At 39.2% G+C, this 26,728-nt stretch overlaps 1 pseudogene; it reads right to left on the bottom strand.

The window, feature by feature from the left end:
- Gm18728 (predicted gene, 18728) overlaps nt 1-26,728 on the bottom strand; it is a 429,487-nt pseudogene that overhangs the window by 62,418 nt on the left and 340,341 nt on the right.

The raw sequence follows: 26,728 nt of genomic DNA, 5'->3' as shown, positions 1-26,728 counted from the left end.
TTTGGTTTTAACATGTCCCACAACAAAGACCTGCCTTGTTTACAGCATTTCTCCCCATGAATCTTTATTGTACATTGAAAAGATAAACACTCATAAAACTTAACAGCAAGAAAATAATAGTAATACATTTTCACTGTTGTCTGTAAACTTTAGAAGATGTCCTCTAATTTACTTTGATTTATGCCAGGAAGTAAGGTTGTTCCCTAGTTGAATTTATTTTCTTCAGGGAATCTGCTTTAACCATCATACCTAGTACATCCCAAATATATTTGAGAAAGCCTTAATTTGTGATTTTCTTGAATCATGTTGCCATAGGAAATTCATCAAAATGTTACTGCATTGGGACATGAAATTTGAGTTAACTCAAATCTATGTTCTCTGAGTACTCTGTGTTCTGTACACTTGGTCACTCATTGCTGGCTCTAGAATAAAATATCTCCTAACCACTTTGAGGTAAGAGTTGTGTTTTTATGTTGACACCCCACTTTCTTATCTTTTATTTTCTCTGGCTGTGTTGCTGTCAAAAGGCTAAAACATTGTGGGTTACAAAATCTACTTCTGGACTCTAGGGGGACTTTCTACACTTGATATCTATGTGGCTCTTTCTCTCACTAGAGGCAGAATATATATTTCATCCACAGCATACTTTTCAAGCTAAGACATTTTGCTCAATAGTGATATTAAAATGAAATAAACATGGTTCTTTACTTCATAAATTTTCTGAGTGTCCATTACACTATATTCATTTTACATTACATATGCATAGTTCAGTATCTAGGACATTTTACCTGTCATCAATAAAATGTGTATGTTGAAGCTTATCCTTCAACGTGGCTACATATAAGGACAATAGTTAAGACCAAATATTAAAACTAGGAACAAAACCTATCTTTGTGTGGAGACATATCCTTGTTCTCCCCAAGAGCACATATAACTGAGCTAGGTAATCACTTGTCCAAAGGACCAGCCCTCAGGAAGGCTGGTACACATTAAGCCAAACTAAAGAAATGTTGTTTCTTTTAGATAGAAATGTTATTTCTTTTATGAGATAATGTACCTTTCTTTCTCAGAATTCCTCAATACAGCTGCCTAATTGCTATGAGGTTCTGCTGGATATACCCTCCTTTCTGAGCACTGTAACTCTCCCTTTTTCTTATCTTCTGTCTTCCTTATATTCTGATGCTAGCTGGAGTTCAGTTGTGTTTTCTGAAATTCTGAGATTCCTTCCTTTCCTCATTTTGCCTAGTTGCCAATCTCCACACATAGCTCAAGCAGGTTGGTTTTCTATTCCTCTTCTATGTCTCTGTCCTCTGGGCAGAAAGTTAGTTTGCCTGCAGAGAGTTTTGTTTTAGACACCTATTAAGTTATCATCGAATTTCTTTTGGAGTCCATTTTTGACTACTATTATTAAAGAAATTAAAAACCTCAAAAGGGGATGTTAATGTTCCCAGTAACAAAATGATGCTATCAAGGACATTTCCTCATCTTACAGAATTAGTGTCTTTTAAAGGAAACACACAAGTGGATGAAGAAATCTCCCTCTTTCTCTCATCAAGCACAAACATGCACACACACCTTCTCCTGCTATTTCACTCTTTTTGCCTCTTTCCTCATCTCCCTTTGATATAAACATGTAAGTGTAAGTAGGAAAGGTACTCAACCCAACAGAAGAACCCTTAGCTGGCAACAATTCTGTCTGCCAGCCCTTGACTTTGTACTACTAGTCTTCAAAAGTTGTAAGGAAATGAACTCCCTAAGTCTCTCAATTAGTAGAATTTTGCCTGTAGCCCTCACAGACTAAGACAATACTTCACGGGTGTCTGTAGAGTTAGTTATATCTGATATTCCATTAGTGTCATTTCTATATAATCATTTGATTAATGTTTCTTATGCAGGGACTTAGGAGTCTGAAATACATAGAGAGTTTATACGGTGTTTAACTCTATCTCCTGACTTGGACTTAAAGCATATGGCCTGGCAGTACATAAGACTATCAGTTCTTTACATAAACCCTCTTTTCTCTTATTTTATCTTCTCTGATGATCTCCTTACCTTCCTTTAGGAGGTATGTTTCACAAAACAGCTATTTTTAAATGTTCTTGTCTTCATGCTTGTGTGTAAATAATTCTTCAGTCCTTCTGCAATGGCAGCCACCTAATGTGAGACTAATCATAGCCTTTTCTTTTACCTTCCCCTAGTAATTCCATGCTTATAAAATTCTCACCCTCTAGGCTCTGGGAAGTATACATTTCCTGTTTTAACTATACTTAAATATCAAATGTTCTAAATATTCACCTTTGTATATCATGGTCTGATAACACAATAATAAGGTCATAATACATATTATTATTGCTATCAATAAGATGATGATATTATTTATAAACTACTGTCTATAAGATACATACATATGCCTCATTTTTTTTTGTCTTTACTAAATTGGTTAAAATATAAAATACCATGTACTTAGTAATCATTTACCAAACTATGAGACTTTTTTTTCTTTTTCCTCATGCTTCCAGCAGCTGGAAATTCAAGATGGAACTGTTTAGTTTTTTCCTATAGGATGGAGAGGTATCCCTTCTTTGCTTGTTTAGGCTGGCTTCCCAACTTTGTCCTTATATGTCATGGGAAAAGAGTAGATAAAATCCTCCAGAGTTTTCTTTGAGATCAGGGCTCCAATCTCCACGATGTCTTTTGATCTAATTACTCTCTTACCCTGAATCTAACTTTAACTGAATAGGAAGAAATTTGTACTTTAATATCTAGGCTGCAAAGTAGGGTCGAATTGCTGTATATAATAGTGCTTAGATATTTAGGAGCAAACGCAAAAATGTAAAGTTTTCATTGTAACCACTACAACAAAGAGGGATATAAGAAAGAGTGAAAGCATCATATTCTACACACATGTCTTTATTCCCCTTCTCAGAGCCCTTCTTAGCACAGTGGATTAAGTGCATGATAGATGGATTATACCTTCAAATTATAAACTTTCTTTCTTACATTTCTTTGTTCAGAAGTTTATTGAACAAAGAGAGAAGAAAATAATTTACTCAGATGGACACATACTCATTTTATATTATGCTGTAAAAGGAACATGATAAAATAAGAAGGGAGTTAAAATGTTTTTTATTAAAACAAGAGAATACTGACTTATCTCTCATGATTGAAAAGTCACTCTCTTTTCTGTGGAATGTTTTGCCACTTTCTATTCCAGAATGAATGGATCAAGTTTGTTCACCTCTCCTTGTCCCTAGTATATATGACCTTCCTGGCAGATAGTGTAAGTGGACTCAATCTGTACAAACCATATGTCTATGAGAAACTTGTGTTTATGTATGTTTCTGACTGAAAAGTGGATTCTTACCAGCAGGTGAGAAGACCTGGTCCTGCCATACCTGGAGATCCATCCTATAATCAGCCTCCAAATGCTGACACCATTGCTCCGTATAGGTGGGACAACAATTTGAACTAACCATTACCCCTGGAGCTCGTGTCTCTAGCTACATATGTATCAGAAGATAGCCTCGTCGGCCATCAGTGGAAAAAGAGGCCCGTTGGTCGTGCAAACTTTATATGCCTCAGTACAGGGGAACGCCAGGGCCAAGAAGTGGGAGTGGGTGGGTGGGGGAGTTGGTGGGGGACCGTGTGGGGGACTTTTGGGATAGCATTGGAAAAGTAACTGAAATAAATACCTAAGAAAAATAAAATAAAATATAAATAAACAAACAAACAAACAAACAAACAAATAAATAAATAAATAGAATTACCTCGTAATCATTACCCATCTTTTTGTGTACATTGGGGTGGGAATAAGGGGGAGAGACAGAGACAAACAGCGAGAAACAGAGAAGTAAAGACAGGCAGACAGACAGAGATAGAGAAAGAAAGATTGCTTACATCTCAGAACTGAAAATTGCTTCCTCTATTGAAGCACCAGGTCGTGTTTTCACTTGAAGTAATAGTAGCTTAAGCTGAGCAAATGTGTGTCCAGAACTGCATATATCAATACCAACAAGAAGGACTAACCTCAATGTTGCCAAACCATTTTGCTGCCAAGCAAATGTTGACACACATGACTTTGACTAACAGGCATCTTCTTGCTTCAGGCTTGATTAAATATGTAAAATAAATTCACAAAGAAGAGAACTTTGCTAAGTGTTTACAAGAGTTTCCTTCTAGTCCTCTACCCTGGTTTTTTATTCTGAGGTGCTGCAAGTAGAGGTTTGTATCCCTAAGAGAGAACAAATGACACTCCTTTGGTTTTGCTCAGATTGTAAAAAGCCCAAAGAGACCACTAGGAATCACAACCTGATATAATCGCATAATGGTCTTTATTCAAGCTTAAGCTTGGGCCACCAACCTTCCTGATGGAGCAGGAAGGAGAGTGAACCCCCAGGTCTAAGTGAAGGGGGTTTAAGTTTACGAAAAAAAATGCAAGCGGGGGGTTTCCAAGCCTTGGCGTTATATGAGAGGATTAAAAAAATAGTAACCTTCAAGCCAGAATACCTTTGTTCAGACAGGGGGACAGAACCATGCAGCTAGAAAAGGACCTTCCTGACCTGGGAAGAAGTAACTCATTATGTTATCAGACGCGAGTGTACTTTACAAACTGGTCGAAGCTCTCTGGGAACACTTAATTGCCTCTTTCCCATAGTCCAAGAGTGGGCTTTTATCACTTAAAGGAAATTGGCTCCTGTTTCTTTCTAGGGCAGGAGCCATCTGGACCAGAGAAAGGCTGGTTGTTAGTAAAGGGAGAGAATGCTAACTGCTCTGGCTCTGTGCAGGGACAGGAGAGTGCAAGATTTGATGCGCAGAGTCGGGGGCAGGTTTCCCTGTGTCTCTTCATTTTAAACTAGGATCTTATAATAACCTGATTGCCCAAGTTGTCTTAAAATGAGAAAAATGTAAGATGTTTTCAAACACAAAACTGTTAAGCAGATCATGATTACAGAAGATTTCCAGGTAAACATCTTCACTAATTAAACTTTCATTCTTTATATCTTGCTTCAACCTAGGAGAACCTTAACTTCCAAAAGAGGAAATGATTTTCTCTCTGCTTTTCTTAAGACAGAGTCTCTTCAGTCTTTTTTTTTTTTTTTTTTTTTTTTTTTGGTTTTCAATCAATGTCTTCTGGCTATATAGCTTCCGAAATTTAATCACCCCAACTCTGTCTCATTGCTTTTTGCACATTTAGGTACTTTCTGAATCTGTCTCTTTTCATGTAGTGTGGAGACAGCACCAAGTCTCATTTGTCTCCCCTGTGTCTCATAATTATCATACCAGTTACCACTATGAGTGTTAATGAAACAATAAGAATAGAGTCTCAGTTGTGTCTTTGAGGGATAAGGAGATGGCAGAAGTAACACACATTCTAAATAAAGTATTACTGGACTAGAGACTACTGACAGCATGTGGGGAACTTAAAAAAATGTGGTGGGTTGGCAGGGGTAATAGAGAGGGAATGAAGATTAGTATATTAAAAAGCAAGTTAACAGACAAACTCCTCCCCTGGAGGCTACCAGTTTTTAAAATATAGTAAGTACAAAATAAGTTCTTGAGAAAGGGAACATAATTTTGCAAATGATCTTGAGCCTGGCCTGGTCCACTTGTGAACTACCATGTTCATGACTGCCTTTGTGTTTAATAAGCTGTCTATTTCCACCACTACCATGTCCGCTGGTCCAGCTCTTTGTTTCAGGACACAAAAACATGGACATTTCAGTGATTGTCTTCTAGGATTAATCTTTAACAAAAGAGCTTTTAGTATTAGGATGTTTTCCTGAGAGTCTGCCTTAGAAGCCACTCTGCACACCTGAGAACCACACAACCTTTGCATCTCCTTGTTTCTGGGATTCATTCGGGTTTCTAAAATGTAAATTTCTATAGGGTCAAGTGTAACATCTAATACAGGGAATATAAGAATGTCTTGAAAAGAAAACACAAGGACATATTGAGGAGGAATTCAAGAAGGATTCACTACAAAAGAATGGTCAATTCCTTAAAAGAATTATGTCGTTCAAAGGTTAAAGAATTATCATGTTTCATATAGCCATTGTGATTAAGAAAAGAGCCAGTTGCTGAGGTGAACATCAACAATCCCAGCATTCAGAGGCTGTGGCAGAAGACCTGGGTAACAGTGAAACTTTTCCTCAAGGAAAAGAAAACAAAACAAAACAAAACAAAAACAAAACCTTATTATACCACTGGACTGGCTATGAGAGGTTGAAGCCCTTTTCTGTTATTCACTGTAATATTATGATCTATGATGTCCTTATGCCTAAATTTCTATAATGATAGAAACCTGTCATAGTAGGCATATTAATATCAATGGGTAACCAGAGTTCTTAGGTGCGTTAAGCATAGGCTGAGTATGAGTTCATTAGGTTAATTAGAGGCAGTAATTCCTATTCTGTATTTCATGTATTTTTGGCACTTATATTTTCAGAGGTACACTATAACTGGTATTGATATGTGAAGGCCTACCATAAAGACACTGCAGGGACAATCCTATCTTTATATTGTCCAAACACATCAGGAGAAGTTGATGCAGTTTAGAAGGAATATTACTGGCCTGAGCATTGATAGACATTCTTGGTTGCTCCATGGCCTAGCTATCTGCTGTATATGTAACTTGTCAAATTATCCATGCAGAATATATATCCATGAGTATATATACTCATATACTAGAAAGTCTTCACATGGTAAAGGTGACATCTTGATCTGGTGGTATATTTTGGCCAGAATCTTTTAAATTAGTGGTAAGTTGGTGATTTAATGACCCATGGAGTTGAAAAATAATCAGTACTCCTCTTCCTCCTCATCTTCTTCTTCCTGCTCCTTGTCTTTCTCCTCTACTTCTTCATCTTTCTTTTCCTCCTCAGCTTTCTCTTCTACTTCCTCCTATACCTCATTGTTCTCTCTCTCCTTTCCTGACTGTCAGTACTTTAAGTTTCTTTCCTCTATTTAATCTCAGAACTAATGACCTACAACATCATATGGACCATCTATTTTTATGGCTTGTTCATCCCAGACATTCCCTAATTTCCATTATATCTTTCAGATTAAATGAATAGTTAATTATGTTCAAGTAATACATACTTTGCCATGAGAAATACAGATAACATAAAATAAAAAAAAAAACAGTAAGAAAACAGCATACTGAGAAATATATAATTGATACATGAGGTATGGATAAGAATGAATACATGCCATCTTTCATAGACCTCACTCCTGCCATGGCAAAATACAGTCCAGCATGCACCTTTACTATGTGATTGGGATAAACTGACCAAAAGTCTAGAATCCTATAATGGTACCAAAAGTCTTCAAAAGGAAGAACCATATTCCTAGTCATAGTAATGTGTAAGTTGAGATCATGCTATATGGGTATATGTATGTTTCCTCTTCATTTCTTCAAACAATTATTACATATGGTGGGATTCTAATTTTATTTTGTACTTGGTTATGGCTCTATTAGGAGGTTTTGTTTGGGCATAGTGTGATAATAAAATCATGTGACAGGAAATCTTGATTCCTACTATCCTAATCATATGTGGTTATTATTATTTTTTGTATGATATAATTTCTGTCCTTTCTGTGACCATCTTATATTCACTACGTCTACCTTCTTTCTAAAGGTTGATTAAAATCCTTCTTGAATATTCATAATTAGAAATGTCATCCTGATAGGCTAGGTGCTGCAGATACCTTGAAAACTGAGAAGAAAGTCCTTCTTTGCAGATTAAATTTTATAGAGTATGTCACCAGCAAAGAAGCACATATAACAATTGATTGAAACCTTCAAAAAACACTTGAGGTAATCTATGTATAGGATGTCATGGGGAAATGCCCAGTAAGAATTATCAGTTTTAGAAATAATTTTAATAATTTCAAGAAGAAAAGAAATAACCAAATTTTATTTGTGAAGGAGTAGTACTCTTTGGCCAAGTAAAATACTCCAGTTCTGGCCATTTCTGAGTGTCAACTCTAATAATTCACTAGTCAGTCATTATAAAAAGAATTGCTGCCTCTAAAAGAAAGAAATTATACTCTCCAAAGTTAGTTCTTGAGTGACAGTGTTTTGACTCTTATGTCATATTTCTTTCAAAAGACCTGGAAAAAGCCCATCTATAAACACAGTCAATATTTATGCTTTGACAGGCCCCAGTTATAATTATCACAGCAAAGATGACAGAATATATGTAGAAAATGTCCTGAAATTCAGATCTGCTTATGATCTCTAGTATTTAACGAAATTCAACATGGAACAAATAATAAGTAATGACTGCAACAGAGTCAAGAAAAATTAAAGTCAATGAGTTTAGATTTCACTGGCAAGTTGACACTGGCCCACAATACCAATTATGGCTTATAAAGGTGAAGTGGAATAAAGGTTACTTAGGCTGCCCAGCTGTGAGTCTCTGCAGGGTACTATGGGGCATGAACGGGCCCTCCAAACAAGACTGGCCTTGTTGCTCCATACCACCAACACTCACCGTTCCAAGAGAGCAACACAAAAACAATGTACAAATCCATGTACATGCACACAGAGGGAAACATGTACTCATGGTATTAGAGGAAAAGTTGGAAGCATCAGTTTGCTCTTTTTACTACGTGGGAATTGGGAATTGTGTTCAGGTTGTCTGGTTTAGTAGCAAATGCCTGTATATGATGAGCCAATTTTCTATCCCCATGTTGCCAACTTTTAAAAGAAAATGAATACTTGCAAAATTCTAGCATGCCTTTCATTGACAAATGAGAAGGCAGTGTTCCTGCTTTCTTGCTGCCTTTTTTCATACCCTGTTCAGATTTGCCAACTCTGCACATTCCATGTTTCTGCTGCCATAGTAATGTATTTTCTTTTTTGTTTGTTTGTTTTTTATTTTTATTCATTTTCAATAAAATTGTTTCTTTGTCAAAAACTCAAAGACAGTCAAAAGGTTTGGGAAGATTTTTTTTCAATATAAGAACAAGTTTCAAAAAGCAAACAGGTTTTTGTTTTTGTTTGTTTGTTTGTTTTGAGACAGGGTTTCTTTGTGTAGCCCTGGCTGTCCTGGAACTCACTCTGTAGACCAGGCTGGCCTTGAACTCAGAAATCTACCTGCCTCTGTTTCTGAAGTGCTAGGATTAAAGGTGTGTGCCACCACCACCTGGCATGATTTTTTATTTTCAATCTTGACTTATTTTCAGTTGTTGAGTAGCTATTTTTCCAAATTATAGTATTTCTTCTTAGAGAGGCTTATTAGGACCAGTAACATAAACAAAATTGCACTGTTTATAAAATATTCATACACTCCTCCCAAAGGTTATAAAAGTTATAATAATTATTCAAACAGAATATCCTTTATCCCTCAGCCCCCAACCGCAAGATGTGTGTAAATGGTTCAGGGTCCTGAGCAAAGCAGCTTTTTAAAATCATCTTCTAGGCCAGAGTGAGTTTTCAGTGAGCCCAGCATATTGCTGTGAACATGCCTCATCTACAGTTATACAGGAAACTGTAAACTAGGGAAACTTGAGTGAAATTGCTTCTTTGATTTGTAATTTTTGCCCTGTCTAGAATGAATAGACAAGTTAGTTCTTGACATCTTCCAGGAAAAATTCATAAACGTGTTTACTATAGTGTTAGAAGAATGAAAAACATAGCTTTAGTCTTAGAGTAGATTGCAGCCTTTCTTTAAAGTCTCATCTTGATCTGAGAGTTCCTTGAAATTCAAAATAATTTCATTATTTTTAAGTATAGCCATTTCAAGCATCCTTGTGTTATACTAGACTTTCCAAGTTCATTGAATTCTTAGTGGACCAGAAAGTGTTGTTGCTACCCTTTAGTCCACCATGTGGGGAAAACAATTTCAGAAAGACCATCTTGGCTCTGGTCAGGGGTTAGACAAACTTTCCATGAAAATGTGGTGATGAAATAACATCTGGTAACTGGCAACACTGCAGAGGACTCCGACCTTTAAGAGTTAAGCGATTATAGTAAATGATTGAGTTTAATACAACAAAGAGTATTGACCTTCTTCTGCTTCTTTGTGGCACGGTTTCCTATTCTAAAAAATATATACACGTTCATTATCCTTTTGGCTCCTGACATCAAACTTTTGACAACAAAGACCATTGGTTGAATGGTGTAGCTAGAAGTAGTTTGGGAGGGCATATCTAATTTGGTATAGGTATAGAGTGAATTCATTAGGATATTGTTTCCTTGGATTGAGTATGAATCAACTCTTAAAAGGCACTACCTTCATTTCAAGCCTAAGTTTTATCACCAGGTATTTAAATTGATCACCCACCGATACAATGATTTGTGTGAGCATGTGGATGTTACTGGACTTCACGTCATTACAGAAAACAAAATAGATGCTGCTACATAAATCACATAGAGAACTAATTGATTATCCAATAATTCTACTTCTGGTTATATTAATTATGGTAGTTAATTGTGATTATAAACTTGACAGGATCTGAAATCAAAATGGGTGACACTAGACACTGGACACTCCTCTGAAAGACTGTCTTGATCAGTTAATTTGAAGCAGAAAAACTAATGCAAAATGTGAATACCTTCTTTAGTCAGCCCAGATAGAAGAACAGAGAAGGACATTGTCTTTTTTACATGCTTGGTTTTATTTTCACTGGTAACTTCATCTATCTCATTGCTACAAGACCCCTTCATTTATATTAGGACCCACTTCTCCAGGATTCTGGTGTAAACTGAAGATTAACTCTCCAGAATTTCTCTAGGCTCTTTATAGTAAATTGGGAATTCTTAGACCTCCTGGTATGTTTATTGGACAAGTATTAGATTCTTGGCCTCTCCAGTGTGAGGCAGCCATTCTTGGACTACCCAGATCATATTGTATAATCCAATCTAATAAGTTGCCATATGTGTCTTCCATCATCTCTCTTTCAAAAATATATAATACAAAGATGCATTTTTCCTGCTTTCAAGGCATAGCTTCCAGCAATTGTTATTGGTTTTTAGATGTTCTCAACTTTTGTAGACAATCTAGCCATATCTCCAACCCCAAAACTACATTGAACTATAGATTTACCATTTTGTCTGGAGCCTATTTGGTTTAATAACTTTTAGATGGCCAACAACAAAGTGTGTGGACCTCCCTGTTCTACCTATATGTCATAAAACCTATTTATGTCAGAAAATATTCAGGGACAGAACAATTTCTCTCTCTCTCTCTCTCTCTCTCTCTCTCTCTCTCTCTCTCTCTCTCTCTCTCTCTCTCTCTCTCTCTCCTGTTTCTTTCTTCCCTTATCCAGAGCCCTAACATGGCTATTTGTGAGAAGATTCTAGTAGCTCTCTTAATCAAGGTTTTCTTCTGGGAAATGAAGATAATTTGTCTAATCATATCTCTGTAGAACCTGCAGCATTTTTTATAATAATAGCAGCATCCTCATGGAGATGTGTGTACTCCCATGTTCATAATAAACCAAAAAATATGTATTGGACATATGTGTTTATCAATTAACTAACTTGGCTGTGTATGTGTGTTATTCAATTGTAAAAAGGAGACCTCTCTATTGTCCATAACTTATGGGAAACTGGAGGGCAATTTGCTAAACTAAATGAGAAACACTCACACACACACACACACACACACACGCACACGCACACGCACACGCACACACACACACACACACACACACAGAGAGAGAGAGATCACATGATGTTATTTATGTTTAATCATTCAAATGAATAAATAAATAAATAAATAAATAAATGTACATATAGTGATATAGAAAACAAATTGACATTAAATATGTCTGACAAATAACAAAGATATACAGGTCATTTTAATCTGCAAATAATACAGCACGGAGAGGATGAAGAGGGACTGGGAGGAAAGGAAGAAGGAGTAACTATAATCAGGATATAATATATGAAAAAGAATTAATAAAAAAGAAACAAAAACCAAACCAAAAAGATAATAAAACAGGAATGTAGGACAATGAACTCTAGATTGTGAACGCACTAGCTTTCTCATAGCTACAAGTTCAATAATTTTTTGAGAGAGCAACTTAAGGTCATAAAGACTAGAGTAAGCTACAACATCAAACTTAACATGAAATAACTTCATTCAGTCTACAGAAAGGGAAATATTATATATTATGCCCTTATGATCAGCTCTAAGCTACATTCTTTCAGTAAATTTGTATGAAAACTATTTGCATGCATGTACACATGAGAAAGAGAGAGAGAGAGAGAGAGAGAGAGAGAGAGAGAGAGAGAGAGAGAGAGAGGGAGGGAGAGAGAGAGAGAGAGAGAGGGATTGGACAAAAACAAAGAGGAGGATATTATAAATGCTCCTTTTGTAGCTTCAGACATCAGTAAATTGTAAGTATGGGATTCTAATTTATACTTCACAGGTTCTGAAAAGTCACATTCTTTCCATCATGTCAAAATAACATTTCCCATGAAATAAAATGGACCTATAAATAATTTCATAATTCACAAGATTCATGGTTCATATAAATAATCTATCTGGCTCTAAATAATAGCTGGGTGTACCTTTGTGTGGAGAGCCATGCTGTGAGCAATCGCCATTATAAGATGGCGCTGGATTCCACTGCGCCTAACTAGTAAACACGCCTTATGCGCAAGTACAAGTGTGAATTCACGCCCTGTCACTGTCCTCGGGGCATAGTAATGGGGTGATGGGCGAGCAACTAATCAGGTGCTGTCACACCACATCAGGTGCTGAAACGTCACACTGCGGGCTATATAAGCAGCGCCATTTTCTGGGTTCGGGGTCTTCCTTATGTTGAAACAATAAAAGCTTTGCTGTAGAAGGATCTGGTTGTCCGAGTGAATTCTTGCCGGCGAGATACTAGCTCGGGGGAAAAGTGGCGCTGAGAAACCCGGGAATTTATCATCACCAGGCGCTGATAGGAGAACACCCTCCTCCCCCCCTCATTTCACGGGGCGTGTTCAGAACTATGGGACACTTTACAGCTTTGCAAGGATACGTACAGTTTTGAAATTTCTCCAGAGTTAGACGCCCTTTTGATTGTTTTCATGGTGATTGTTCCTTCCCTTTCGGTTTTGTTTTGCTTCCACCGCTGGAACTGCTGACTGGTTCTCAGTTGTGGTCAGGCCTGGACAGCAACCAGTATGTGAATCTCCCACTCTGTGGTGACCGCCTTACGGTCGGTCATGAAGCAGCGTGGCTTGAAAGTCACCACCAAGACACTAGAAGGCTTTGTAAAAGAGGTAGATCGCATAGCACCATGGTTTGCGTTCTCAGGGTCCTTAACTATCCCCTCTTGGGAGAAACTCAAGGGAGATTTAGTTGGGGAGCAGGAGAATGGCAAACTTAAAGCAGGAACCATGCCATTGTGGAAGCTAATAAGATCGTGCTTAAAGGACGAGGAATGTCAACAAGTGGTTAAGGCAGGGCAGAGAATTCTGGATGAAATTCAAGACAGTCTATCAGAGGTAGAGCAGGGAGAGAGATTAGGAGCAAAAAGGAGACATGGTGCACCAATTAAGCATACAGGCCTTTCCACGGACCTTGAGCCCAAGGAAAAGATCATGTCGGGAAAGAATACCCGGAGTGAGTTTGGAAGGAAGGAGGAGGAAAAAGAGAAGAAGAAAGATCAATCAGCGCAGTGGAGGTCCCTAGGAGAAGGAACCTATACCTGCCACTAGATAAGTTTAAGGAGCTAGCTCTTAGTAGCTCAGAATCAGATGACGGACTTAGCCCCTCTGAGGAAACAGACTTGGAGGTGGAAGCAGCTTGTTATGAGGGAGAAAGGTACCAGCCAGATAAAATGCAAGCTAATCAGTCAAGAAAAAGGCCAAAAGTGGCTGGCGAAAGCCAGCTTGCTGCTCGGCCTCCGGACTGTCAGCTTCAGGGTCCTAGTGCACCTCTGCCTTATGTGCAAAGGTATCATTCAGACTCATTCATTCCAAAAGAGGAACAGAGGAAAATGCAACAGGCATTTCCAGTTATTGAAGGAGCCGAGGGAGGGCGAGTTCACGCTCTGGTGGAGTATATACAGATTAAGGAGCTTGCTGAGTCTGTCCATAACTATGGAGTCAGCGCCAATTTCACTATAGCACAAGTTGAAAGGCTTGCAGCTTCGGCAATGACTCCTGGAGACTGGACAACGGTGGTGAAAGCTGTGGTTCCAAATATGGGGATGTATCTTGAGTGGAAAGCATTATGGCAAGATTTCTGCCAGACGCAGGCAAGGGCTAATGCCACCATGGAAGGGGACCAAAGAACATGGACTTTTGAATTACTTACAGGTCAGGGACAGCATGCTGCTAACCAGACAAATTATCATTGGGGAGCGTACGCTCAGATCTCAGCTGCCACTGTTAAGGTGTGGAAAGCGCTCTCCAGGAAGGGGGAGGCGAGTGGGCATTTGACAAGAATTACCCAGGGTGCACAGGAGTCCTCAGATTTTGTGGTCAGAATGACGGAGGCAGCAGGGAGGATATTTGGATACCCAGAGGCAGCTATGCCTTCAATTGAACAGTTGGTTTATGAACAAGCTATGCAGGAATGCAGATCAGCAATCACACCTAGAAAGAGTAAGGGGCTACAGGACTGGTTAAAGGTTTGCCGTGAGCTTGGAGGGTCGCTTACTAATGCTGGATTGGCACCGCCATTCTGCAGGGGAGGAGGCGCTCAGACTCAGCGGAGCTCAAACTTTGCTTTAATTGTGGCAAACCAGGGCATTTTTAAAAAAGGACTGCAGAGCCCCCATAAAAAGGACAGTGCCAGGGTTGTGTAGAAAAGGATACCAGTGGGCCAACGATTGTAGCTCAATTAGAGATATACGAGGCAGGCTCTTGCAGCAAGGGCCCCCTCAAGTGGTAGAAAATGAGAATGAAGGCATTTCAAAAGATGAGTTTCGGGCCCCCAAGTCACAGGGCCCCAAAACATATGGGACTCCGATGGGCAACAAGTAGACACCATGGTCCACAGGGCAACAGAAGGCTCGGCTGGATTGGACCTCCGTGCCTCCACCCGATTTATGCTGATGCCTCAGCTGGAAGTGCAGCCAATTCCTACTGATTATAAGGGGCCTTTGCCATCTGAAAGTGTTGGCCTAATTTTGGGCCGGGCTTCCCTCACCTTACAAGGCCTTATTGTCCACCCTGGAGTTGTAGATCAGGATTATAAAGGGGAACTTCAGGTTCTCTGTTCCTGCCCTCAAGGTGTCTTTTCTATATCACAAGGGGACGGAATAGCTCAACGAATAATTTTGCCAAGTCTACATGGCTGTTTTCCTTCCTCTGGTATCCCTCGAGCTCCTAGAGGGATTGGTTCTACTGGAAATGATTCTGCTTACTTAATAATGTCTTTAGATTCCACGCCATCCTTGGAGTTAGTTATAGAAGGGAAACAATTTAAGGGAATTTTAGATACAGGAGCAGACAAAAGTATTGTTTCTTCCCACTGGTGGCCAAAAACCTGGCCTGTCACTCAGTCATCACACTCTTAACAAGTGTTAGGCTACCAGTCCTGCCCATTATTAGCTCCCATTCTTTGAGATGGCAAGCGCCTGAAGGTCAAACGGGATGATTCACTTCTTATTTCTTACCACTCTCAGTTAATCTCTGTAGGAGAGATATTTTACAGGCAAAGGGAATGACCTTGACTAATGAATACTCACCACAAGCTGTTCAAATGATGAGAAAAATGGGCTCTACAGAAGGAAAAGGATTAGGGAAAGGAGAGCAGGGTAGGCTTGAACCTATCCCTCAAGAAGGTAATACTGGGAGACAAGGTTTGGGTTTTTTCTAGAAGCAGTTGTTGAGGGTTCCATGCCCATACCATGGCTTACAGAGGAAGCTGTATGGGTTCCTCAATGGCCTCTTTCCTCTGAAAAATTAGAAGCAGCCACAAATTTGATTTCTGAACAGCTATGCTTAAGTCATTTAGAACCCTCTACCTCAACCTGGAATACACCTATTTTCGTAAGTAAAAAAAAATCTGGCAGATGGCGCTTATTACATGACCTCAGAGCAATTAATGCACAAATGCGCTTGTTTGGGCCAGTTCAGCAAGGGCTACCATTGCTTTCTGCCTTACCAAAAAAATTGGGAGATTATAATCATAGATATTAAAGACTTTTTTTTTTTATACCTCTGTGCCCTCAAGATAGGCAAAGATTCGCATTTACTATCCCAGCCATTAACCATTTGGAACCTGATCAATGGTACCAATGGAAGGTTCTACCTCAGGGGATGGCAAATAGTCCTAGCATTTGCCAACTATATGTGCAATTGTCACTTAAATCAGTTAGAAATTATTTTCCATCCTTGCTTCTAGCTCTTTATATGGATGTCATTCTCATTTGCCATAAAGATCCACAGTTATTGCAAGATGCATACCCTATATTAATACAGACATTAGGGCAATGGGGATTGCAGGTAGCCACCGAGAAGGTGCAAGTTGCTCAAATGGGAACCTTCCTTGGGTCACACATTTATCCTGACAAAATTGTTCCTCAAAAATTAGAAATCCACAAAGATCAATTACATACCTTAAATGATTTTGAAAAATTGTTGGGAGATATTAATTGGCTGAGACCATTTTTGAAAATTCCATCAGCAGAGTTAAAGCCATTATTTGATATCTTAGAAGGAGATACTCACGTCTCCTCCCCTAGAGCACTTACCCCAGCTACCTGTCAAGCTTTACAAACTATAGAAAAGGCCTTGCAAGGTGCCCAATTACTACGCATTGGTAAGTCGAAGTCATTTGAATTGTGCATATTAAAAACCGCACAGTTGCCCACAGCAGTCTTATGGCAAAATGGACCCTTATTGTGGGTGTACCCTAATGCTTCTCCGGCAAAAATCATTGAATGGTACTCTAATGCAGTCGCTCAACTTGCACTTAGGGGAATAAAAGCTGCCATCACTCATTTTGGATAATAAACTCATATACTAATTGTGCCTTATACCTCTGCTCAAGTTCGAACCCTGGAAGCAACGACTAATGATTGGGCAGTCTTAGTTACCTCCTATTCAGGAAAAATTGATAATCATTTTCCTAAACATCCAATTTTGCAGTTTGCCTTAACTCAAGCCATAGTGTTTCCAGTAATTACAGCCAAACACCCACTTGCAGATGGGGTCGTAGTATATAGAGACAGATCCAAATCTGTCATAGGTGCATATGTAATAAATGACCAAGTAACATCCAAGCAATATAATGAGACATCACCCCAGGTTATAGAGTGTTTAGTGGTACTAGAGGTCCTTAACACTTTCCCAGGATCGCTTAATATCATATATCTGATTCCTTATATGTAGTCAATGCAGTGAATACACTTGAAGCTGCTGGCTTAATTAAATCATCTGGTAAGCTTGCTCACATTTTTCAACAAATTCAGTCAGCCTTGTTACACAGAAAACATCGTGTTTATATTACTCATGTCAGAGCTCATTCTGGCCTTCCTGGCCCTATGTTTCATGGAAATGACTTAGCAGATAAAGCCACTAGAATCGTGGCTGCTGCCCTGTCCTTCCAGACAGAAGCTGCAAGGGAATTTCATAAACACTTTCACGTGACGGCTGAAACTTTACGCCGCCATTTTACTTTAACCAGAAAAGAAGCTCGTGATATTGTCACCCAGTGTCAAAACTGTTGTCAATTTTTTCCTACTCCTCATATAGGGGTAACCCCCTGAGGTGCCAGGCCATTACAAGTCTGGCAAATGGATGTCACACATATTTCCTCTTTTGGGAGAAATCAGTATTTACATGTTTCTATTGACACCTGCTTTGGTGTAATGTTTGCCACACCTTTAACAGGTGAAAAAGCCTCTCATGTTATACAGCACTGCCTAGAAGCCTGGAGTACTTGGGGCAAGCCCACAATCCTAAAAATGGACAATGGGCCAGTGTATACTTCTGCTAAATTTCAACAATTTTGTCGTCAAATGGATGTCACTCACTTGACTGGCCTTCCTTATAATCCTCAAGGACAAGGCATTGTGGAACATGCCCACCGCACACTCAAATCTTATTTTATAAAACAAAAAGGGGGAGTTGATGAGACTCTGCCCTCAGTGCCAAGAGTAGCTGTAGCCATGGCACTCTTCACACTTAATTTTTTGAATCTCGACGAGCAAGGACTTTCTGCAGCTGAGCGACATAGCACAGACCCTGATAGACCAAAAGAAATGGTCAAATGGAAGGATGTTTTAACTGGTCTGTGGAAAGGCCTGGATCCTATTTTGTTAAGATCCAGGGGAGCTATCTGTGTTTTTCCACAGAGTGAATACAACCCATTTTGGCTGCCGGAATGACTCACCCGCAAGATATTCATCAAGGATGGTGCAGAAGATGCTGACCTCCCGAGGACTGTTCCTGACCCTGACAATGCTGAACTTGTCTCAAGTTCCTAGTATAATGGGCGAAAAGAGATGGACCATTCTCTCGACTTTCCCTAAACCAATGCCAATTCGCCATGATGCTATACTTTTTCCAAAATTCTTTACACTAATAAAACATTGGATTTGCCATATCTACTCTATGATCCCAGCCGAGCACCATTAGGAGAAAATCGCTCTTTACTAGAACAGGGTTCTTTATGTTTTCAAATTCATGGACCAGGAAAATGTATCAACCTCACAGCCCGAGCCTTGGGAATGTTTAATAAGCACCGAGAAGGCTTGGGGAGCACAACCCAAGATACTTCCAACGCAGATATAACCATTACAAATCGGACCTTCTGGCAGGAGGCAATTTGGGTTAATGGTACATTTCTACCACCTAACTTTTCAAACAAAGAACGTCCCCACCAACCAAGAATAGCCCCCCATTGTAGCTTGGAAGATGAAGGGCTGATCCTGCCCTGGTCTGATTGTCAATCCTCCATCATTCGTTGGGCAGATCAGAGTAAAACCTTTTCCTTTTCTCCCAACATGATGGTTGACTAGAGAAGGAATTTGCTATGAAAAAGGGACTTTTCATACAGGACATTAGAATGCATCCCTTTCACAAGTGGATGCTTTGTGGAGTCAATGGCAGTTGTATAGAACTCAATCCTTTGATCTTTATTCAGGGAGGAGCAGTTGGAAAGGCTTCTTTTACTGGCATCTCAAGAACTGCTCAGTATTGGGGAATGCATGCTGCCTCCCTGGACTCTTATGGATATACTAATACCAATGTAGAGATCACTGGGTTCAATAAAACTTTGGTAAACCAGATTAATTATCCAACTACCCCAGTCTGTGTTTACCCCCCTTACTTGTTTATCCTTTCAAATGATTCATTTGAAGGCTGTTCTAATGATTCTTGTTGGATTTCTCAATGTTGGGATGTAACAAAGGACACCCACGCCATGGTGGCCTGGATCCCACGTTAGATCCCTGTTCCGGTGGAAACACCCTCCACCTTATCCCTGTTTAGACAAAAAAGAGATTTTGGCATTACTGCCGCTGTGATCATAGCGATTTCAGCCAGTGCTGCTGCTGCTACAGCTGCAGGGTATGCTATGGCTAATACGGTTCAAGCAGGCACCAAATTAAATCAGCTTTCAGTTGATCTGGCTGATGCCATCAATGTTCAAACTTCTGCTAGCAAGCAGTTGAAGGGAGAGCTGATGATTTTGAATCAACGCCTCAATCTGGTTGAGGAACAAATAAGTGTTCTATACCAGTTGGACCAGTTGGGCTGTGAAAGAAAATTGGGTGCTCTGTGCATTACCAGTGTCCAATATGAAAATTTTACTCGTGCAGCTAATCTGTCTAGACAGCTCTCCTTGTATCTTGCAGGAAATTGGTCCAAGGAGTTCGATGAGACTCTTGAGGCCCTGAGGGCAGCAGTTTTAAGGATCAACTCGATGTGAGTGGACCTGTCATTGACAGAGGGCCTCTCCGCCTGGATTTCATCTGCATTTTCTTATTTTAAGGAATGGGTGGGGGTAGTTTTATTTGCTGCTGCCATCTGCTGTGGACTTGTGTTCATGCTCTGGTTGGTTTGTAAGCTCAGAACCCAACAAAACCGTGACAAGGTCGTTATTACTCAGGCACTTGCAGCCATTGAACAAGGGGCTTCCCCTGAAATTTGGGTATACATGCTTAAGACCTAAATGGCATCTGAGTTCTCTACCATTGCGTCCCACGGATTTGTGGATCCATTGCACTGGGATGAGAGATACTCAACGTTCATTGATCAGCACTTGCACTTCGCTGAGTTTTACTAATTCGTTTTTTGGCTGGCCTCTTTTATTAGAGTTAGCCCTAGGTCATTTGGCAGTTACAGTCACACAGTATTGCAGTATCCAGAGATGGGCAACTTTCCTCATGTACAGACCAACCTAAGACACGGGACCCGGTGGCGATAGGGTTACTCTATGATGGGAAAGGCTGTGACATAGGAGGAATGACCTAAGACAGGAGCCACAGCAGATGGACTTGACTGCAGAGGCCTAGACCAGCCTCAAATTTTAATAAAATAAAAAGGGGGAGATGTGGAGAGCTGTGCCATGAGCAATCGTCATTATAAGATGGCGCTGGCTTCCACTGCACCTAACTAGTAAACAAGCCTTATGTGCAAGTGCAAGAGTGAATTCACGCGCAGTCACTGCCCATCTCGGGGCGTAGTAATGGGGTGATGGGCGAACAACTAATCAGGTGCTGTCACGCCATATCAGGTGCTGAAACGTCATGCTACGGGCTATATAAGCAGCGCCATTTTCCGGGTTCGGGGTCTTCTTTATGTTGAAGCAATAAAAGCTTTGCTGTAGAAGGATCCGGTTGTCTGAGTGAATTCTTGCTGGCAAGATACTAGCTCGGGCGAGACCTTTGAGGGTTGTCTATGAAGGAATGAGAATGAGCAAAATGGGCTAAATACAGAAAGAATCCATTCAACACCTGAAATATTTTTCTGAGACCACCAGATCTCTGCCCTAGCTTCTAAGCAGTTCATTATCAGATTCTCTTTGGAAACAAAAGGAAATGGTACATAAAATGACTCTCAATACACTACAACACATCACATTCTAACATCAGAACAAACATATTTGTTCTCAATTATTGTATATATCAAAACTCATACATTAACTCTCAGCAACACTCATGTACGTGATCCTTAATTTTAGAAGGATACTTTTCCAAGATCAATCTTGATTGTCAACCTGATAGTATTTGGAATGACCATGAATGGCATTCTTGTGTATGTGAGGATAATTTAGACAAGGTTAATTGAGCAGGAAGACCTACAGTTCATGACTTTGGGCAGCACCATCTCATGACTTGGAGTGCTAGACTAAATAAAAAGGAGAAAGCAAGCTGAGACCCTTCCATCTCTCTGTTTCCTGACAGTGAATGCAATGTAATACTGCCTTATGTTCTGACTCCCATGCCTTTTTACCATAGTAGACTCTACACTGAACTGTTATGGTATAGGTTGTATTCTATAATCCTGATTTTGGCAGCCATAGTCAGGAAACATACTATGAAAGGAGATACAGTAAAAATCAGTGACTCAATTTTATTGAAGTTTCCATGTATACTATTCTCAGTAACTAAGATGAACAGGAGAAAATTAACTTTTCATTAGTTGGTTTTTAATTTGGCATTCTCTTCATTTACATTTCCAATGCTATCCCAAAAGTCCCCCATAACCTCCCATCACTCCCCTACCCACCCACTCCTCCCCTGTACTGAGGTATATAAAGTTTGCAAGACCAAAGGGCCTCTCTTTCCAATGACGGCCAACTAGGCCAACTTCTGCTACATATGCAGCTAGAGACACGAGATCTGGGGGGTAATGATTAGTTAATATTGTTGTTCCACCTATAGGGTTGCAGATCCCTTTAGCTCCTAGGGTACTTCCTCTACCTCCTACATTGTGGTCCCTGTGATCCATCCAATAGCTGACTATGAGCATCCACTTCTGTGTTTGCTAGTCCCCGGCATAGCTCAAAAGAGACAGCTGTATCTGGGTCCTTTCAACAAAATCTTGCTAGTGTATGCAATGGTGTCAGCGTTTGGAGGTTGATTATGGGATGGAACCCCGGGTATGTCAGTCTCTAGATGGTCCATCCTTTCATCTCAGCTCCAATCTTTGTCTCTGTAAATCCTTCCAAGGGTGCTTTGTTCCCAATTCTAAGAAGGGGCAAAGTATCCACACTTTGGTCTTCGTTCTTCTTGAGTTTTATGTTTGGCAAATTGTATCATGTAACTTGGGTATTCGTAGTTTCTGGGCTAATATGCACTTACCAGTGAGTACAAATCATATGAGTTCTTCTGTGCTTAGGTTACCTCACTCAGTATGATGCCCTCCAGTTCCAAACACTTGCCTAGGAATTTCATGAATTCATTTTTTTAATAGTTGAGATGTACTCCATTGTGTAAATGTATCGCATTTTCTGTATCCATTCCTCTGCTGAGGGACATCTGGATTCTTTCCAGCTTCTGGCTATTATTAACAAGGCTGCTATGAACATAGTGGAGCATGTGTCCTTCTTACCAGTTGGAACATCTTCTGGATATATGCCCAGGAGCAGTATTGCGAGATCCTCCTGTAGTACTATGTCCAGTTTTCTGAGGAAGCACCAGATTGATTTCCAGAGTGGTTGTACAAGCTTGCAAACCCACCAACAATAGAGGAGTGTTCCACTTTCTCCACATCCTCCCCAACATCTGCTTTCCCCTGAATTTTTTATCTTAGCCATTCTGACTGGTGTGAGGTGGAATCTCAGAGTTGCTTTGATTTGCATTTCCCTGATGAATGTTGAACATTTCTTTTCAGGTGCTTCTCAGCCATTCACTGTTCCTCAGGTGAGAATTCATTGTTTAGAGCTGAGCCCTATTTTTTAATGGGGTTATTTGATTTTCTGGAGTCTACCTTCTTGAGTTCTTTATATTTATAGGATATTAGTCCTCTATCTGATTTAGGGTAGGTAAAGATCCTTTCCCAATCTGTTGGGGGCCTTTTTGACTTATTGACAGCGTCTTTTGCCTTAGAGAAACTTTGCAATTTCATGAGGTCCAAATTGTAAATTCTCAATTTTAAAGCACAAGCCATTGTTGTTCTATTCATGAATTTATACCCCGTGCCAATATCTTCGAGGATTTTCCTCACTTTCTCCTCTATAAGTTTCAGTGTCTCTGGTTTTATGTGGAGCGCCTGGATCCACTTAGATTTGACCTTAGTACAAGGAGATTGGAATGGATCAATTCGCATTCTTCTACATGATAACCACCAGTTGTGCCAGCACCATTTGTTGAAAATGCTGTCTTTTTTCCACTAGATGGTTTTAGCTCCCTTGTCGAAGATCAAGTGATCATAGGTGTGTGGATTGATTTCTGGGTCTTCTATTCTATTCCATTGGTCAACTTGTCTGTTGTTATACCAGTACCATGCCATTTTTATAACAATTGCTCTGTAGAAAAGCTTTAGGTCAGGCATGGTGATTCCACCAGAGGTACATTTATTCTTGAGAAGAGTTTTTGCTATTCTAGGTTTTTTGTTATTCCAGATGAATTTGCAGATTGCTCTTTCTAATTCGTTGAAGAATTCAGTTGGAATTTTGATGGGGATTTCATTGAATCTTTAGATTGCTTTAGGCAAGATAGCCATTTTTACTATATTGATCCTGCCAATCCATGAGCATGGGAGATCTTTCCATCTTCTGAGATCTTCTTTAATTTCTTTCTTCAGAGACTTGAAGTTCTTATCATACAGATCTTTCACTTCCTTAGTTAGAGACACGCCAAGTTATTTTATATTGTTTGTGATTATTGTGAAGGTTGTTGTTTCCCTAATTTTTTTCTCAGCCTGTTTACTCTTTCTGTAGAGAAAGGCCGTTGACTTGTTTGAGTTAATTTTATATCCAGCTACTTCACTGAAGCTTTTTATCAGGTTTAGGAGTTCTCTAGTGGAATTTTTAGGGTCACTTATATATACTATCATATCATCTGCAAAAAGTGATATTTTGACTTCTTCTTTTCCAATTTTATCCCCCTGATCTCCTTTTGTTGTCGAATTGCTCTGGCTAGGATTTCAAGTACAATGTTGAATAGGCAGGGAGAAAATGTGCAGCCTTGTCTAGTCCTTGATTTTAATGGGATTGCTTCCAGCTTCTCACAATTTACTTTGGTGTTGGCTACTGGTTTGCTGTAGATTGCTTTTATCATGTTTAGGTATGGGCCTTGAATTCCTGATCTTTCCAAAACTTTTATCATGAATGGGTGTTGGATTTTGTCAAATGATTTCTCAGCATGTAATGAGAAGATCATGTGCTTTTTGTCTTTGAGTTTGTTTATATAATGGGTTAATTTGATTGATTTCCATATATTAAACCATCCCTTCATCCCTAGAATGAAACCTACTTGGTCAGGATGAATGATTATTTTAATGTGTTCTTGGATTCAGATAGGGAGACTTTTATTGAGGATTTTTGCATCGATATTCATAAGGGAAATTGGTCTGAATTTCTCTATCTTTGTTGGACCTTTCTGTGGTTTAGCTATCAGAGTAATTGTGGCTTCATAGAATGAGTTGGGTAGAGTACCTTCTACTTCTATTTTATGGAATAGTTTGTTCAGAACTGGAATTAGATCTTCTTTGAAGGTCTGAAAGAACTCTGCACTAAAGCCATCTCGTCCTGGGCTTTTTTTGGTTGGGACACCATTAATGACTGCTTCTATTTCTTTAGGGGATATGGGACTGTTTAGATCGTTAACTTGATCCTGGTTTAACTTTAGTACCTGGTATCTGTCTAGAAATTCGCGCATTTCGTCCAGGTTTTCCTGTTTTGTTGATTATAGCCTTTTGTAGAAGGATCTGATGGTGTTTTGGATTTCTTCAGGGTTTGTTTTTATGTCTCCCTTTTCATTTCAGATTTTGTTAATTAGGATGCTGTACCTGTGCCCTCTAGTGAGTCTGGCTAAGTGTTTATCTATCTTGTTGATTTTCTCAAAGAACAAGCTCCTTGTTTGGTTGATTCTTTGGATAGTTCTTCTTGTTTTCACTTGGTTGATTTTGCCCCTGAGTTTGATATTTTTCTGCTGTCTACTCCTCTTGAGTGAATTTGCTTCCTTTTTTCTAGGGATTTTAGGTGTGTTGTCAAGCTGCTAGTGTGTGCTCTCTCTAGTTTCTTGTTGGAGGCACTCAGAGCTATGAGTTTCCCTCTTAGAAATGCTTTCATAATGTCCCATATGTTTGGGTATTTTGTGGCTTCATTTTCATTAAACTCTAAAAAGTCTTTAATTTCTTTCTTTATTCCTTCCTTGACCAAGGTATCATTGAGTAGAGTGTTGTTCATTTTCCACTTGAATGTTGGCTTTCTATTATTTATGTTGTTATTGAAGATCAGCCTTAGTCCATGGTGGTCTGATAGGATGCATGGGATGATTTCAGTATTTTTGTATCTGTCGAGGCCTTTTTTGTGACCAATTATGTGGTCAATTTTGGAGAAGGTACCATGAGGTGCTATGAAGCAGATATATCCTTTTGTTTTAGGATAAAATGTTCTGTAGATATCTGTTAAGTCCATTTGTTTCATAACTTCTGTTAGTTTCACAGTGTCCCTGATTAGTTTCTGTTTCTAAGATCTGTCCATTGATGAAAGTTGTGTGCTGAATTCTCCCATTATTATTGTGTGAGTTGCAATATGTGCTTTGAGATTTACAAAAGTTTCTTTATTGAAAGTGGCTGCCCTTGCATTTGGAGCATAGATATTCAGAATTGAGAGTTCATCTTGGAGGATTTTACCTTTGATGAGTATGAAGTGTCCCTCCTTTTCTTTTTTGATAACTTTGGGTTGGAAGTCGATTTTATTCGATAATAGAAAGGCTACTCCAGCTTGTTTCTTCAGACCATTTGCTTGAAAAATGGTTTTCTGCCATTCACTCTGAGGTAGTGTCTGTCTTTTTCCTTGATATTGGTTTCCTGTAAGCAGCAGAATGTTGGGTCCTGTTTTTGTAGCCAGTCTGTTATTCTATGTCTTTTTATTTGGGAATTGAGTCCATTGCTATTAAGAGATATTAAGGAACAGTAATGGTTGCTTCCTATTATTTTTGTTTTTAGAGTTGGCATTCTGTTTTTGTGGCTTTCTTCTTTTTGGTTTGTTGATGGTTAACTTTCTTGCTTTTTCTAGGGCGTGGTTTCCGTCCTTGTATTGGTTTTTCTGTTATTATGCTTTGAAGGGCTTGATTCGTTGAAAGATAATGTGTGAATTTGCTTTTGTCGTGGAAAACTTTGGTTTCTCTATCTATGGTAATTGAGAGTTTGGCTGGGTATAGTAGCCTGGACTGGCATTTGTGTTCTCTTAGGGTCTGTATAACATCTGTTCAGGATCTTCTGGATTTCATACTCTCTGGTGAAAAGTCTAGTGTAATTCTGATAAGCCTGCCTTTATATGTTACTTGACCTTTTTCCTTTACTGCTTTTAATATTCTATCTTTATTTAGTGCATTTGTTGTTGTTCTGATTATTATGTGTCAGGAGGAATTTCTTTTCTGGTCCAGTCTATTTGGAGTTCTGTAGGCTTCTTGTATGTTCATGGGCATGCCATTCTTTAGGTTTGGGAAGTTTTCTTCTATAATTTTGTTGAAGATGTTTGCTAGCCCTTTACATTGAAAATCTTCATTCTCATTTATTAATATTATCCATAGGTTTTTTTCTTCTCATTGCATCATGGATTTCCTGGATATTTTGAGTTAGAATCTTCTTTGCATTTTGTATTTTCTTTGATTGTTGTGCCGAAGTTCTCTGTGGAATCTTCTGCACCTG

This window comes from Mus musculus, chromosome 1 (assembly GCF_000001635.26).
Source record: "Mus musculus strain C57BL/6J chromosome 1, GRCm38.p6 C57BL/6J".
In the NCBI taxonomy this organism is placed as follows: domain Eukaryota; kingdom Metazoa; phylum Chordata; class Mammalia; order Rodentia; family Muridae; genus Mus; species Mus musculus.
This window is presented reverse-complemented; position numbering and strand designations above follow the sequence as displayed.